At 35.6% G+C, this 17,757-nt stretch overlaps 1 long non-coding RNA gene across 6 annotated transcripts in view; it reads left to right on the top strand.

Moving 5' to 3' along the window:
* Window positions 1-17,236, top strand: part of LOC116438304 — a 40,274-nt gene extending 23,038 nt beyond the window's left edge. For 2 of the 6 annotated variants that reach the window (XR_004237662.1, XR_004237664.1), the window contains exons 3-5: window positions 148-7,786; window positions 8,904-10,119; window positions 14,381-17,236. This is a non-coding gene — a long non-coding RNA (uncharacterized LOC116438304). Of the gene's footprint in view, window positions 1-147; window positions 7,787-8,903; window positions 10,120-12,684; window positions 12,788-14,380 lie in introns of all 6 variants that reach the window. The other 4 variants (XR_004237667.1, XR_004237665.1, XR_004237663.1 and 1 more) reach the window with 4 other exon arrangements.
* The last annotated feature ends 521 nt before the right edge of the window (window positions 17,237-17,757 follow it).

Genomic DNA, 17,757 nt, shown 5'->3' with positions numbered 1-17,757 from the left:
TTCCATGTCCATAGGGAAATATTCCCAAAACCTCAATACGATACTCTTTTTTAGACTTCTGAGATTCAAAATATCTTTTAGTCCCAATGAGGTTTTATACAATCCAGTGTTTTGTCTATGTTTCATTGTTTTGTTGTTTTTTCGCAGCGTATCTGTGGTTCCTAAATGAATACTATCAGACAAAACCTTTCTCAGAGGAAAATTAGAAACATAATGGATCAGATCTTAAAATGAGGTAACTTAATACTACCAGAATAGGCTAGCAATTACAACTAATTACAAATTGAGATTTGCCTCTGACTCTTAAAGAAGCATAATTTTACTTTATCAGTGGTAGTGTAAGAAGTCACCGTGTATCTACAAGTCCTTTTTTCTCTCTCAAGAGCCAGGACCACCTCTGCAGGACTAACTTGATCAAGAAAAGAGTCTTGATAGGAAAGCTAATTGGATAAGCTCTTCTAATTTTTCAAAATACAACTGTAGATGGTGGTTCTACATCCCTGACAGATTTTGTAGCACTGTACTCTTGCCGCCTGTTAATGTGTGAATGTGATTGGCTGCTCCTTCCACACTCTTCAACACATGAAACCAATATTGTCATCAAATGTAACTCATTTCTTTCTATCATTGTGTGCTACTACACATCCTTCTTATTCCTTGTCTGATAGGTAAAGAATAATTTTAAAGTGCAGTTAGCCAAGAAGATATGACAGAAGCCTCAATACTCCCTATTAAATGGGAACTAATTGCAATCACACTAACTGTCTATGTGTGTCTTAGATTTACAAGATAACCAGCTAGTGTAGTTTTAAATGTTAGCCTCTTTAGGATCAGAAGCATCATCTCATGAATTCAGTGTGCTGTGCCTCAGAAGTTAGGAGCCTTTGAAAATATGTAGTTCAAATTTAAGCAACCAGAAGATTAATAGAGATGTAAGTGGTATTATTTTTAGCTTTCATTCTTGAGGAATGTAAGATTACATGTTAAACAAAGTACATATGGAATACAGGTACTTCTGCTGTCAGAACTTGGGGAGATTTTTATAGCCTTCAGAATCAAATTGAGAGAGCTGACAGTACAGGTTAGGTGTTAAGAGTCACCTCTTAGTTTAGTTTCTAAAGGCACTTGTTTTCCTAGTCAGATACTAATTTTGTCAGATCCTTAGAGATCTACAAGAAGCAAGTTCTTGACCTTGCTCAGAACAATTTCCCAAGCCAAAAGGACTTCCCTGATAAAAGGAGTTTATTCTGAAGGTTGTTTGTGATTGGCTTGAATCAGCACTTCAATTTTAAATATGTACCTGATGGAACACAAGATGTACAAAAAGTATTTCTATCTCTAACCTGCAAAATATATGTGGTTATTTTATTGTAGTATTATTCATTCTCAGAAGCCAAATTACCCAGAATATTTTCTGAAAGTGAAAATAAAAGCAGTCTGAATACAGGTAAGTTTGTTTGATTTTATTTGGTGAAAAAATGATTTTTAAGAACTAAAATTAAATCTCTTGACACATTTCTTATAATTAAAATTAAATTCTTCGGAAAACATATTTAACCATAGTATCACAGAATGCATCTATTATGCTTCATGTGTTGTATTTGTTTTTGATTTCTGACATTGTATTTGAAAACTTATTAAACAAAGGATGATTTAAGAAAATGATAAACAAATTACAAGTTATATTTTTAAGCTACTTGTTTATATATATTGAAGAAACTCTAGTAAGTCTGAATTTGAAGAATGCTCTAGAGTGGAAAAGACTTTGTGTATCATGAATACTTAGCGGCAGTTACCAAAAACAAAATGTTCTTTGGCAGGTCAGATGATTTGATTGGTCACAGTATCATTGTCCTTGTGGCAAAGCGTATACATGTGGTCATTTTTCTGGTTACCTGTGAAAAGCCATAATCATCCCGTTAATGAGAATAGTTAAAACTGAAAACAATGTCTGGAAATACCAGCACTACCTTTTTGATTTTTATCCATGAGTTTTCTGAAGATTACTGCTGTCTACTAAAATACATGAACAGCTGACTTCCAAGCATAATCTGTCACTTGAAGGATTTCACAGGCTCTCCATCTAAACTACACACCATCCGGGACCTGAGCACTGATCGAAGAGGGAGAAGACTGTGTGAAAAAGCATGATGCCAGTGGAAGGCAGGGGCATGAGTGGGGGCTGCCAGAAGAGCATTACACGGTCAATGAGCAACAAGCATTACTAGTGAAGACTGAAGTCCCAACTTGGAATGCCCAGTTTGATGCCTGATTTCACGTTCTGACGGTAGGCAGATAGTCCAAAACCTGTGTATATTCGTGTATGTAGATGTGTAAAATTCTGTGTAAAGTCATGTTCATTTACAGAATTTTGATGCATCTCTGTTCTCCATAACATTGATATATCATTAGCTATCAGTCAACCTTGCTTAGGAACACAGGTAAGTATAATAATAATTAATATAAATTAATTCATTTTTTATTAATTATTAAGTTTTTGTTTCCCTTAAGGCAAGTCAATATCAGGAAACACAGATAATGAAGGTTTATCTTAGATCTACCTGTTTGTCAGAGCATGACAACCAGCTTGTGTTTACGTTACTGACATGCATGGAATAATGTGTACAACCCCGAGACATTGTGGTTCATAGATAATTGTGAAAAATACTGGTGAGTGAGTTAATCTGGAAGAAAAAAGCATTAAACAGTATTTTCTTCAAGAGTACATATTTTGGCTTGTCAAAAAAAAAAAATCCTGTTCCCAATCTCCTTGCTCTTTTTTCATTTTATTGCAGTAGATCTGTCATTTCTTCAGGGGGTTAATAACATAAAGAGAAGTAGTCATTTTATGTTTTTCTTATGACCCTAAAATTAATCCACTTTCAGTCAATCAATCAGTGGTCATAATTTTAGGCTGACTGTTCTCATTGTAATGGAAAGGGTCTCATTTAAATTGACTGATAAACTGAGAAGCTTTCATAAATACGGTCTGCTTTTATTAATCTTTTGACTTAATAATGAGCTGTCTGATTTTTTCTCTCTGTTCACCCACCCTCTCCTTACTTCAGCTCTCCTTGATATACACTACACTGTAATATGACTGCAGCTGAGCATTGGGTTTTCTCAGTTCTGTGGTGATTTTTTTCCTGATATGCCTGATAATTTTTATGTACTTTTTTTTGTGTTTTATGTACTGTCCTTTTGCTACCTTTTGACTTAGCCATGTAAAAATCTACTATAGATGCAGAAATTACTGGTGAATGAAATCATTGATTTACTTGCACTGGTGCTATCTCCTTGACAGTGGTGGAAATACCAGGCGGTTGTGTGAGAAACACTTTTTCCTGCCACGTCCTTTGAAACATGGGCATTGTGCTTTCTGTAACAAAATAACCTTTCTGCACTTTTAGAGGTTCTTTTCAGTATACTGGTGTTTTCATAATATGTGCAGATGTATAATTATTTATGCTTAACTCTCCTAAGGCTTTGGTCTCAATAATATTTTGAGAGAATTAAGAAGCTACTGCATCTGTGTTCAAAATGTAAACTTTGCTTTTAAACTCATTTTTTGTTTTGTTGGGTTTTTTTAAAATAGTACAACTCAAGAGGTGGTAAATAAAAACATCTGATTAGCTTCTCTTTACCAAATATTTAGCTTTATAAGTTTTTGACCTCAGAGAGGCAATAAGAAATTTTTGTATTTCCAGAAGTTTCCAGTGAAAAGCACAGCAAAATATGATGAAAGTAGACAATGAAGTGAGAGCTAATTAGAGGTGGCAGGTGGTGGTTCTGCCCACAGTACAAACAGGTTTGAGTGGGAGATGCTGTCTTAAAATTATGTTATGTGTTACATCAATAGCTAAGGAAAATAAAATTTAAGAGGAAAAAAGGATAACCAAAATAATCTTTCAGGAGATGCTTGTTATAAACTAAGATCTACCACCTACAATAAGAAAACAAAATGGGCCTTGTACGCAAATCAAGGGACTTTGTGTTACCCTCTGTTAAAAATTCTTGACTTAAGGAAAGAGGAGTGACTTTAGTGCTGTGTTCGATCTTTGTAATATAATGAAGTATCCTTTTTTGGGCATTACAGTAAAATTTTCAAATTAAAAATATACTCATTGTTTTTTAATCCACTTCCCTGTGAAGTAACACATACTGGTCAAGTTTGGCAGCTGATTATGAGGATAGAAGGCCAGCTTTTTTGGCTGGATGTGATTATGAATTTTTGTCACTCTGTTAATTTCAGTGTATCTTTCTTCTGAATAGTTTTTTCCACTGTCAAATTTTTCTCTTCTGGAAAATTGTTCACCCTCAATATTGGCATAATTTTTTCAAGGGCAGACGTTTTCAAACTGAATTCTCTAACGTATATTTTTAGTAGAAATGACAAATTAATTAATTTAAAATGGTACTCCTAAAAGACTTATACTGACTGAAAACAGTATAATTTTTTTTTTTATATTTGACTAGGTAACCTTAACCTAAAATTTCGTTTAGCTTTTGTAGCTTTGATTCTAATTTCAGCTAACTGCCCTTTTAGCCTGCTGCTCTATTCTAGTGAAAGGATGGTACAACTTCTGAAACTTCTTGTGGGCTCAGGAGCGCAAGTGAGAGTAAAATAATCAGGTGTGGGGAATGTCAGAAAGTTGAGCTTATGGGAAATTCTTATCTGACATTACTTCAAGAGTCAAAATAATTGGTAAATTTAAAGGATCATAGAATGATTAGGATTTTGTGTTGGCAACTGAGAGAAATAAGTTCAACTTAGATACATGGGAGAAAATCATAAAGAGACTGAGGAATAAAAATTCAAGTAAGAGAGATCTAATTTTTTTATTGTTGAATTAAATACTATTATAAGAGGAAAAGATGAAATCTGAGAAAAACCAAATTATTCAGCAAATATTTGAAGGACAGTGAAATACCTATTGCCTAGTTACAGAAAGTACTTGTTTATTTTAAGTGTGTATTTTAGCAAGATTAGAGTAAGACAGAAACCACAGTCAAACTGTCTTAAATACAGAGTTTAAACTTCTAATGCTATGTTGAACCCAGGATGTTATCTTGGTGGCAATGAAGTGAAAGGTAGTGAAGTTCTAGCCCTCATATGGAAGCAGAAAAGTACAGCGGAGAGGGGAGTTTTGTTTTCTACAGAAAATTCTCTAAAACTCCAGCACAAGAAAGAACATAATCTTAATTTGTTAGTTCACTTGTCTTTCTATTTCAACAATTTATTCCTAAAAGGTTCAAGTGAAGATAGCTTGAATTGCAGTTGATGTTACAGAGATACCTTGTGTATATGATTTACTAATGAAATCAGAATTGATATTCCGATAACACTCTGTGCTACAAAGTATAAGAAAAAGAATCCTGAGAATTTACTAAGGTAGAATTCATGGAAGGCAGTAAAATTTTCCTTGCTGCTCTTCTACAAATATGTCAGTTTCTCCAATACTTGCAGTGAAGGGCAGTTTAGACACTGCTATTATCTGTCAAACGATCCTTGCAAGCCAAAGGCCTTATTATTAAATCTCTGACTAAAGCTCCTGTTGTGTTCCTTTATTTTTACCTCTACCCAAGGTTATGCTCCATATTTATGGAGCATTTTTGTAATTCAGCAGGACTGGCTTCTAATTGGCTCATTTACTTGAACATACTAACATAGGCATTAGTTATTTTCCAGTGTCTCTGAGTCCTGTCAGGGCAAAGGTTGCTCATGTGATAGAAGAGATCTTTGGAGGATTCTCCATTCTACAGAGCCATGTTTGATTTTATTCAAGGGATTATTCCTGCTTTAGGGCAGTAAAGGCATCCTATTTGCTGACTGAATATTTTTGCCCTGGAATTGGTTTAAGAATAGATAAGGAAGGAGTCCAAAGACTTTATTTTTGTCTTTCTCCCATTGTATTTTATCATTTGCTGCATTAGGTCCAATTTCAGAAAATGAAAGTTGAGAGCAAAAGGCTGACAAGAAAGAAGTGGAAGGAGTCATTGTGTAGTTTGGAACAATCCCCTCTCTGTGCTGCAGGGATGTTTAAATTAATTAACATTTATTTCAGTATGAAAGCGAAGAAAAGATTGATAGTAATTCTTCCCAGGGGACAAGAGAAAGGAGAAAGAAATGCCTTTCCTCACATACTTCTCTTTCTCCCTCCAGCAAAATTCAAGTGGGATAGAAATGAATACTACCTTCAACAGCAGTTCAGTTGGTGGGAGTGGAGGATACGTGAAAAAGGATAAGAGATATTGGAGGCTAGAGCTGCAAGACAGGCAGAAGAAGAGGCGGTAGAAAGATAGATGTGTGATGCCCATGTTTAGTGTGAAAAAATGTGATGGGAGAGAAATTCTAATGATCACAATGCAGAATTCGTAAGGGAAATATAAATAAGGGAGAAATGAACACGATTATTTTGATGAGAAAAAAGAGTTATCTGAAATGATCTGGTTTTGCCTTATAATGTATAAAACATAAATTGTGTAAATTCAAGGATGATGCTACAAAATTAACAGCTTCTCATAACTCAAAGCTAAGTTTATCTGAAGTGTCACATATAGCATTCAAAAGTAAAACACCTTTCCTGCCATTGCCAGAATGGGTGCTTCTTAACTGTATCCATAAATGAAAAGTTGCAGACAATTTTCATGTTTGCCTACCGACATTATAAATATGAGATTCTCTACATCTTCAGGTTCTGCCTGATAACTTCCCCATTTTTCAGTTCTGACTCCCGTTACCTCCTGTAGAAGCTTTGATTAATTTAATGTTCTGACTTTCAGTTTGTATCGTCTAAAGTTCCCAAATACTCATCATTTGGTTTATGATGCTTGTGGTGGAAACAGTGGGTCCTTTAGTTTTGACCTGACTGTGCTGATTTCCTTGTCATTCATGTGCACTAAATCCAAGAAAACATGTTTTAGAAATAGGTATTTGATTTATTATTTTCAAGCCTCTGTAAATACTAGTGGTGATTTTTCTACTAGATACACACAGAGAAAGGTTAGGAATATAAAAAGTCATACATTCATCAGTATGAAGAAACTACTGCTATTAAGCATGGGCATTCTAACTGTTGTTCCATCAAATGTTCAGAAGGATAAAGCAAATCAGCTAAAGTTGGTACAGACTCTTGTGTCTGGGAACAAGGTATTGGTAATTTCTGTCCTAATCCTAGTCATTTTGTTTACTTGTTAGGGGACAGTTTAAATTTTGCTTCCACTGAATCAAATAAGTACAAAGGCCAGGATGGCACCTTTTAGATGACGTTGCCCAGTTCCCTCCTACTCTCTGCTCCCCTCCTCCAATCAAGGAGACTCAGGCAGCGTTGAGAGCTGTGTACACTTGAGTTATGCCCAGGTTATGGGTTCGATCTCCATATGGACCTTTCACTTAAGAGTTGGACTTGATGATCTAACTCAGAATATTTTGTAATGTTTCTGTGATGCTTCAAGGGGTTTTGAATAGCTTCAAAGATAGAGATTCCACACCCTCTATGGATAAACTCTTCAATGCTTGACCCATCCTCACAGTAAAAAAGACTTTTCTTATGTTTAAATAATTTCCTGTATTTCAATATGTGTCTATTACCCCTTGTCCTGTCCTTAGGCACTACATTTACTCCATCTTTTTTACTCCTCCTCATTAAATATATCCACAGATGGATAAAATTCCTGAGTCTTTTATTCTCCAGCCAGAGGAGTCCCAGCTCTCTCAGCCTGTCCATGCATGAGAGAAGCTTCAGTCCCTTCATCACCTTTGTAGCCATTTGCTGGAGCAGCTTTGGTAAGCTTCTACTTTCGTATTCACAGAGTGTACTAATTCTGTGTGTATCAGTCTCAGATTATTTAGAGGTATTTATTGATAATAAGGCCAAAAGTCACCTATTGTCACTGGTTTCTAGAATGCAGAAACTTTGCTGAGGAACAGCTTTGCAGTATGTGATAAATGTAAGATGTTTGAGATTCATCAGGATTAAAAATAAGATATTTCCCTTTCAGGGTGGGTTTTTTTTTACTTTGTTTGTTGGTTTGGTTTGGTTTGGTTTGGTGGTTTGGTTAGTTGGGTTTTGTTTTGCTTTGGGTTTTTTGTGGGGTGTTTTTTGTTGTTGTTTTTTGGTTGGGTTTTTTTGTTGTTGTTGGTTGGTTTGGTTTTGGTTTGATTTGTTTCTTTTTTTTTTAGAGGAACTCTATTATAATTCAAAAATAGGACCATGATGAATTTACAAAAAAAAATGAAGTGTTGTTTTACCCTGCCCCCAGACAAATCCAACTAATTTCACGCTGAAAGCACTGTGGCAGTCCACATAGTTTATTTGGATGGGGGGGAAACTTTCCTTTTTTTTCATACACTATCTGTGAAAAGAAAACAGATGCTAATTCTATCTTTACTGCACCTTCCTGGTCAAGAGCACTCATCTCTCAGAAAAGAAAGGGTTGTTCACTATTTATGATGACAGCTGCCTTTTAAAGAAGCAAGGAATGAAGCATCTGGGGAATGTATGTGTCCTGCCAGGAGCACAGTGGGATAAATGTCTTCCATTTGGGATAAGATGTACTGACAGCTCAGTAGGAACAGCTGAAACTAACTGTGCATTTGGAGGTTTCATACTGACCTGAATCACTGAAACCAACTTGCATGTGTCTTATAATTTGAATAAACCTTGCTTTTTCTATAGAGCAGAAAAAGGAACTATGTTGCATAGCTGTTAATTATAATTTTTGCCACAAAGAGCAATGGCAGTGTTTAAAAAGAAAAAGCTAATAAATACTTCAAACATAATTTATTGTGCACTTTATTAAAAAAAAAAAAAGGTCTAAGAAAAAAAATTATATGGATGAGAGTGGAAATTAATCAGTGATTTGTAAGCTTTAAATATCTGCCTTTGTTGCAACTCATCCAGGAACTGAACTAACGAGCTGGCAGTGGAGATGTGGTGAGCAGCCAACAAGTCCTGAGGAGTGCATCAAAAAAAAGGGAAGACTAGTAAGTGGCAAAGACCGTCAATATTTATTTAAAGACTAAAAATTTCACCAGAAAATGTTATGCTGATAAACCACAGGAAGAATGTCATGGGTGCATCCATTTGTGCTTGCAAAAAAATGAATTGAAGGACTCAAGCTTCTGGAGAAACATCAGTCCTACATATCAAAAAGCTTTTGTAACCATTTCTGATTCCTACCTGTGTTTCTGACTTACATCAATTTTCTGTATTTCCTTAAATACATTAGAAGATGAAAAAAGCCCATCAGGTCTGTTGATGCTTCTTTTCTGTTTAGAGTTGACAATTATGGTGGTTTGCAATGTTTTTGAAAAGTTTCCAGCCCATAGTCTGGCTCAGTTGCTGTATGAGTTCAGTCAACATTCATTGAAACTATAAACTTGCTACAAACCCTGCCTTTTCTTTCAAGCTATACAAATTATGGACTGATACACCATCCAGCTCTTGTAGCAGGAGAGGGCATCTGTTCAACTTTTAAAAGTATATGGTACACTTGTCCAGCCTCTAGAATTAAAGATTGCCTACTTAATTATTAAATGGCTTAGGGAAGAGAATTAATTGTGTCTTCATTTCATGGAAAGAAACATGTGGAAAAACTGAAATATGCTTGACAAGAGCAGCCTGGTTCAAGTTTACAGAGCTGCAAACTGTTGGCCCTTAGCTAAGGCAGTAAGCCATCTCTGGTGCTGTGCAATGTAACTATAACTTCTGAGGATGGGTTTGTGTCATCTTGTTTAAGGAAAATCATGCATAAACTAGAGTACAACAATCATCTAGAAAGCTAATAAATGAAGAAAAATGAAAGACAGAGGTGAAAACTTGCCAGTTTGGAAAAAGCAATGAGATGACAGAACAGACACTTTGAAGCAAACCTCCATAGATCCGGAAGTTCCAGATTCTTGAATTTGACTACTGATTACAATTTTTTTCTTTTATTTGGGTAAGACAGGATTAAAGAAAAAATACCAGCTTTTGGACCCAATTAATTTTAAAACAATCAAGTTTTTGGTGCTTGATGCACTAGTACCACATACTGCTGCTTATGTGCTGGGGAAAATATTTGACACTGCAAGGAAGAAAGGAAAGAAATTGCAAGTAAAACATCAAATAGGCAAAGGTAAGATTGTATTTCAAACAGAATACTGAAATCTAAGGGTTCAAATAAGACTAAAAGGAGGACTGTACATTTTGCACTTTAAAATATGCTTTCTAGGGACATATTTTATTTCTGGATAGTGGCTTATATTTTTGATATTACGTTAGGAAATGAAGTGTCTTTGGTTTTGATTTTTTTTTAAATACCATATCCACATGATAGTATCAAATATTTGCAGAAGATGAGGAGGAAGACAAAATCACATGCCTTGTCTTTAGATATGCTGGTTACCAGGTGGCCAAGAAGGTCAATGGTATCCTGGCCTGTATCAGAAATAGTGTGGTCAGTATTGGTGAGGTTACATTCTTGTGTTCAGTTCTTATCCCATCATTTCAAGGAAATATTGAGGTGCTGGAGTGTGTCCAGACAAGGGCAGCACAGCTGGTAAAAGGTCTGGAGCACAGGTCTGATGAGGACCAGTTAGGGAAACTGGCGTTGTTTGGCATGGAGAAAAGAAGTCTCAGGGGAGACCTCATCACTCTTTACAACTATGTGAAAGGAGACAGAACAAGGGAAAAACAGAACTTGCCCTCAAGTTGCACCAGGAAAGATCTAGTTTAGATATTGGAAGTTACTTCTGCACTGAAAGTGTGGTCTGGCATCACTAGGGAAATGGTGAAATCACATCCCTGTAAGTGTTCAAAAGGAATGTGGGGTGTGACACTTGGGCACATGATGTCGTGGTGACCATGAAGGTGCTGGGTTAGTGGTTGGACTTAATGGTCTTCTCCAATCTTAGTGTTTTCGTGATTCTGTGATTCTATAAATATGGAGAAAATAAAAGTTACTGTTGTAAATGACAGAGTTAACAAAAAACCTAGATATGACATGAGTTTGCTTAATATTTCTTCCTCCCTTTCCACTCTTGCTGCCCAGGTGAATCCACACTAAATCTGCTGACAACATTTTCACATTTGAATGCAGTGAAGAGTTGAGGCCAAAGTCAGTGACATGGAGAAAGCCCAGTCTCTCACTGGAATACATACTGACAGCCTGTAATCACACAACTTTTTCTTAATCCTACACAGACTATCTGCCTCTCCCTTGATCTTTTAAATACATTCCCCTCTGCTGAGTCCTTTATCAACAAATGTACAGATACGTAGTCATTGTTTGCCATTTCTTTCAGTCAGGTCTTAGCAGGGCTGTTAAATGCCAGGTAGCACAAATCAGGAGATGCCATCAATAAAACAAAAATTAACAGGTAGTTTGTAGCATAGAGTGAATGAAAGTGGGATGTTTTAAATTGGATTTTGCACTTGTTTCCCTATTATTCCCAATTAGTCTCAAATCCATCTCTACAGTACAGATGTAGTAATTTGCTGGAATCACAAGACTGCAGAAGCATAGATACAATGTCCTTTGCCTAAATCCCTTTATTTTTAGTGGAAATAGATGCAAGAACTGATATACCTTATTTCAGTCTGGTTCCTCTGCATTTTTATTGCTTCTGTAAGGAATTATGCTAGGAAAGGGGTGCCAGCCAGAGTCAGTCTGGTACCAACACATACAAGACAGCTTGGTGACATCTCTTCCTCCCTGCTTCTTTTCATTCTAGCCTCATCAACCCTTCCTCAGGCCTGCTTTTCCACTGTTGTCAGGTGTTACCCATTCCTCCTGATAGCCTTTCTCCCTGGGGTCCTTATGTTCCTAGTAATTTTTTTAGTCTTTCCCGAACAGCCTTCTTCCTTTGCTTTTATTCAAATTGAACTATTCTTCTTCTTTCAATCTGCCTATGTCTAATAAGATACACTGAGAGTAAAAGTGACAGCTTTCCTTATTCTAAGTCTGTATCTGAAGGTATAACGTGTACCAAAAGAGGAAGACAGTTTTGTATCTTTGCAGTAGCAAATTTGTACAGAACTTTCAATTTTCCCTTTCTGACAAATAGAGGTGCTGAGGTGCCAACTTCCAGCCCCTGCTCAAAATTACCACTCTTACAGAAAAAAGTGTCAGGTTTTTTTAATATGAAGCAACTTTTTCTCACACAGATTGACTTGGAGTAAAACTGAAGCGTATTAGCTGGGGAGGGAGGTTGAATAGTAATGGCACCTTGCACAAACACACAGGTCACAGCACTTTGGCATCACTAACATGTGAATGAAAATAATTTCTCATGAGTTTTAAAAAAGGCATTTTCACTGTAAACACTAACAACTAAGCTAACATGTCATAAATTCCAAGTCAGATTAAAATATATCAGCCTTCAAAATCATCAAAAATATAAAACCCAACCAAAAACAGGAAAAAGAAAAGAAGAAAAAAAGAACAAAAAATGCAATTGCAAAGTAAAACAAGAGGTCTTTAAACAACAACAAAATGACTAAATTAACACTTGCATAAAGATATATGTACAGACTAGTCATACAAAATTAACATGTATCCAGATATCATTCTCTAGCTTATCTAGTAAAATGCTTCATTTACTTAATATTAAGGAGATATTATCACTGGACCTCAGGTTCCTGGAAACAGAGCTGGAAAGAATAAAGGAATTGCCTTAGTTTCTTTTCTGGTGCATTACAGAACAAGATGCAGAAGCTGTCATCAGACATATATAACCTTTTTAAAGGGTAAGAAGATCTGCTCCAGTATAGTATTTAATGAATCTCAAGTAACATCACCCCAGGTAGGCAGTGTCAGATGTGCATTGGATTTTTATTTTGCTTGGACTGCTGATAATACCTGCTAGAAATGTAAGGCAGAATGAAACCCATTACCTATGAAAAGGTGGCATGCTTACGAGGGATACTGAACAGTGTATACAAGTCTTCAGTGAGAAAATAATTGCTATACCTTGAGTGGGTTTTATCTCTTTATATGCTAAAGAGTCTTTTGACCTTTTCTCTTCACTAAAGCACAGTTGCAGTCACTAGTTATAATCATTAAGGATTAGATTCCTGTTCCCCTCGCCTTTTTTATTTAAGGTTTCCATGCCTGCACAACTTGAACTTCAGAGAATTAATTTCTTTTCTAGCTTACACTGATACCTGTATGCTGGTTGGCTGTACTGCAGTGTGCATCATCCACAGAATAGATAACTTGAGAATTGTATAACCATTGTCAATTCAGTAGTGTTTCTGGATGAAACTACAGTGAAAGACTAGGGAAACTAATTCATCCCATCCTTCTTGAAGCACAGGAAAATAGTAGATACATGCTACAGAGTCAGAATTACGTGGAAGATATATGGCCATCCTTTTACCCTAACAGCTAGCTATTTACATATGTATTACTTAGATATGAGAATACCCCCATTATCAGTGTCATTGCCTCAGAAAGAAAATTAGTACACCATGTGTGTATAAATAAGCTATTTATAAAATTCCAGGGATAATTTTATTTTACTTAGAAATAGGCAAGGCATGTTAAAGAAGTCCACGGAACATATTATTTTATTGTTCGCTTCATGTATTCCCTGGTTCAGAAGAGTAAACAAAAAAGATTGGAGATAGAAAGATGTGAAAGGGACTCCAAGAGAAGAATTTATAATTATCTTGTTTACCCTCCAGGGAATACATTTAAAAGAAACACAAATTAGAGTATGGAGTTTTCTTATTATCTGTTTAAAAAGTAACTTTTATTTATGGTATCTCATGGTATTTACTTCTATAAGCTAACATTTTATGTCATAAAATACTGAATAAGACAAAGACTCAGACAGAGAATCCAAAAAAGGCACACATGAGTCATAAGGAAAGATTAACACACAAAAAAGAGAGCACAATACAAAATAAGAAAATATCAGACTAAATGGAAGACAGAGAACCCATTTAATTGTGGATAGTTAAAGAAAAAGCAAAAATTGCTCTTCCATTTAGTGATACTTTTAGATTTCTGCAAAATAAGTGTTTGATATTGCATTATTGTAATGAAGTTTGGTTGAAAAATAAAAAGAAAGGAAGGGAACTACCAGAAACCCTGCTATATAATCAGCATGAACCCCACAAGGCAAAATGGTGATAAAATCATATCAGATAAGTGTTTTTCAGAAATATTAAAAGTAAAACACAAGTAAGCCAAAGGAAAGGAAAAACATAATATGGTGTTCATAAAAATCCTGTGGAATATTTATATTTTCATGCTGCAGTAACTAGGAGCAAGTTAAAATGCAATATAAGCAGTGAAAATGAAACCTCATCCAGGTTTCAACTTATTTACCAATTCATTGCTACTGTTTATAAAACATTTCTCCAATATCTTTTCTTTTCCTTTTCCCCAGGAAACATCATATTTGACTTGATGTTCTTGGGTAGTTTCTACAGGGAGCAAGACTGGGTTAATTCAGCTCTGTTTAGCAAAGAGAAGAGGTTGAATTCTGTGGGAAGATACTTCTGTTCCTCCACCGTGTCTCCATGCCTCTTCCCATATCAAAACATGCCTCCTATCAGCTTGCTCCAATTATTGAAACAGTAGCGTCATGAGTCATCATTCATCATTTCTACGTTTCTTTACCTACAGAATTACCAAAGACTGTGGACATCCACTTGCAATTCAGAGCAAAATGTTACTTCTATGTTATCATGCAATATTCCATGGTAACATGACACATCTTTCATGTGTGAATTACAGTGGTGGTATTATTTTACTGGTGCAGCTGGAGAAATACTTGTTAATGCTAATCTGCTTGTGTAAATAAGATCAATAAACAGACAATGCCTGTGAAGTTGCCAAGATTCTCAGAAAGTTCAGCTCACAAATCAAAATTTTAAAAAATTATCTTCTATTCCTAGACCTGTGCATTCATTTTCTACCTTAATCCCACATAAGATGCTCCCTGATATAAAGGCTACAAATATATAATACTCCAACTCAATCTCTGTTAGAATATCACATCTGGCACCAGTAATGAAGAAATACTAGCATAGGACTTACCTTGACCAAAGAAATCCTAAACATAGTGTTATAAGTCATCATTCATTATTTTCTTGGAGCAAAACTGTCCGCAACTAAAGTTGTCACACCTCTGGACTTTGTACAGCTTTTCTGAGATATTCTGCCCTGATTCACACAGTTACAGGCGCTTCATGATTCATCTCAAAGCACTGAAATATGATGTTCTGTTAGTTATAAGCATGCAATGCCCTGCTTCCACTGTCTAATTTTTGTCAAAGTGTGGAAATAATCTGGAGGGATCAAAAAGCGCTGCCTATGCCTCTCAACAAAGAGCAAGTGGGGGATGCATTTAGATGAACAATCCTTTGGTGTTGGTTGTAGAAATTAATTATAATCTTGAATGCTTTACATTAACTGTAGCTTTAAGAGACAAACAAGAGTACAGAATCGGAATGATGTGCTGTGATGGACAAAAATCAGCACTTGCAGACAGTACCACTACTAATGCCAAAGGAACATATATTTTTTACTGTAGACTCTGGTGTTCAGGATCAGAATGTAGAAGTGTGAAAACTTCACTCATTTATTTGCTCCAGATTTTTCTGCAAAAATATTGCATTAGTTCCACACCTTTACCTTTCTGACCTCATTATACAACCAGAAAAAAAAAATATTTTAACTTTGAAAAGTATTAAAAGTCAACTCATAGACATTTGTAGAGTACATCTCTCTTCTTACAGAAAGTTATGATCTGTCATATATGGCAGGTTCAGATAACCACATTACCTCTAATAGCAGATTTAACTTTTTAAGTTTTGTGTAATTTTGTGGCTATTTAATTTAGATTATTTGTTTCTCTCAGACCAACCAACCAACCAACCAGCCAACCAACCATTCAATCAACCCCACAGTTTTCATGTGATTCTTGAAGATTTTAATTTTCGAATGTAGCATTTAATTTTGTGATGTGAAAAATGGGTTGTTCTGTAAGTGTTTCATCTTGGGGCTTAAAAGGAAAACTTTCGCTTTTGGGGTTATGTTTGTTTTGCTGCCATAGGAGACAACAGAATCCAGAAAGGCGAATAACTGATGAGTCCGTGGAAAGAGCTCAGCAAGAACAGGTAGTGAGATGAAAAGGTTGAGGCAAGGAAAGCCTGTAAGTACAGTGTAGCACAGAGCAAAAGTGAGAAGCAGATTAGGATGAGAGAGGTAAGGAGCTGAGCTGGAGATGGTAACTCATTGCAGAAATCTGGAGGTGATGGAGGAAGAAAGGTATGTAATTGTTATTTGCATCACCAGGGATCGAAGAATGGAATCTGTTATTGAGCACCCTGTCAAGTAGCTTTTATCTCCATTATGCAGATAAGACTTAATGACTTCCAAATCTGAAAGAAACAAAAATCCTTGGTATTGGTAAGGAGAGAAATTGTATGTTCTGTCTCCCACATTTATGCATTTGCATATATTTCCAATACCTGCCCTGCATAGATATTCAAAGTTTCATTTGTAATTTCTAAGGCCAAACTCAAGATCCGGTTAAAGGTCCTGTATTTTATTGATAAATTGTGGAAAAAAAAAGTTAGATGTTTCAGATATTAAATCTCAGTTTTCAGTATCATCGAAGGGCAAGACATGTAAATGCCATTTTGACCTACAAAGTATGTAAGAAGTAAATATTATAAAATCAGCACATGACATTCACTGACACTCAGATGAGATCTTCAGAGCTTAATAAATGTCACTGTAACTGAGCTGCAAATTGGTGATCTTTTTCTCTTGGATTCTGTTCAGTTGATTATAGAAATGCACTGTTTGCTTTGCATGAGGTGGATTGAAAGGAGCAGCTTAGGTATTGATGAAGAAGGAAATTCAGTTGCAATTGGGCGTGTGAAAAAATGTATGAGTTGAACAAAAAACATCTCAAAAGGTTCCTTCTAAGTTCAACTTCTATGTGATTCTGTAACACCAAAGCCTTCTAAAAAACATCTCCTCGTGTATATGTATAAAAATATGTATATATGCCTAAAAACATGTATATATGCATAGAATACCTGCCTGCTGCTTAGTCATTTGGTTATAATTAGATTCAAAGCTAGCACTTTTCTAGTTTTTGAATTAATAACTTAGCTTTCTAACATTTGTGGGAGAGAAGGTCAAAATATGGTTTCAGTAGGACAGACTACTCAGTTTTCTCATGTATATGTGTATCAGTCATCTGTCATGAATAAAGATGTATATTGCATTTGATGTTCTCCTGATTTAATTTGTCAGCACTATTGACTTTTTAACCTTTCTTAATTCATACTTTCTTCCCAACAGAATTGTGTGTTGTGGACAGTACCTGCAACCTGCTGGGTCATTATGGTTAAACACAGGATTTTTATAACTATTTCATGGTTTATTTTCTCCTTGGTTCTCATTTTTTCATAGAATAGTTTTAGCACTGAATTGTGACAAAGGTCACAACCATTATTAATGATTGATAGGAGGAATGTTCCTCTCTATTCAGCTGAGTTTATCCCTTTTGTTGTATTAGTAAACCATTCCAAAACTAATGTAAGATGTCCCTACACAAGGAGTCTGAGAATTCTGTGGGCTTCTCATTACTGAATTACTGTTTCTTTCTCGACTTGAAACATTTGTTCTATTTTTATACTGTAGACTTTCAGAAAGGATTGAGTGTTTCTGCTGTGAGGTCAAAGGCCTCAAATGGACTTCTTAATTAGGAGATCAGTTACTGTGGCATGTTTAACTGAAGAAATT

The sequence above is a fragment of the Corvus moneduloides genome, chromosome Z, assembly GCF_009650955.1.
Source record: "Corvus moneduloides isolate bCorMon1 chromosome Z, bCorMon1.pri, whole genome shotgun sequence".
Classification (NCBI taxonomy): domain Eukaryota; kingdom Metazoa; phylum Chordata; class Aves; order Passeriformes; family Corvidae; genus Corvus; species Corvus moneduloides.
Note: the sequence above shows the minus strand (reverse complement) of the source record. Positions and strands in the feature narration are given on the sequence as shown.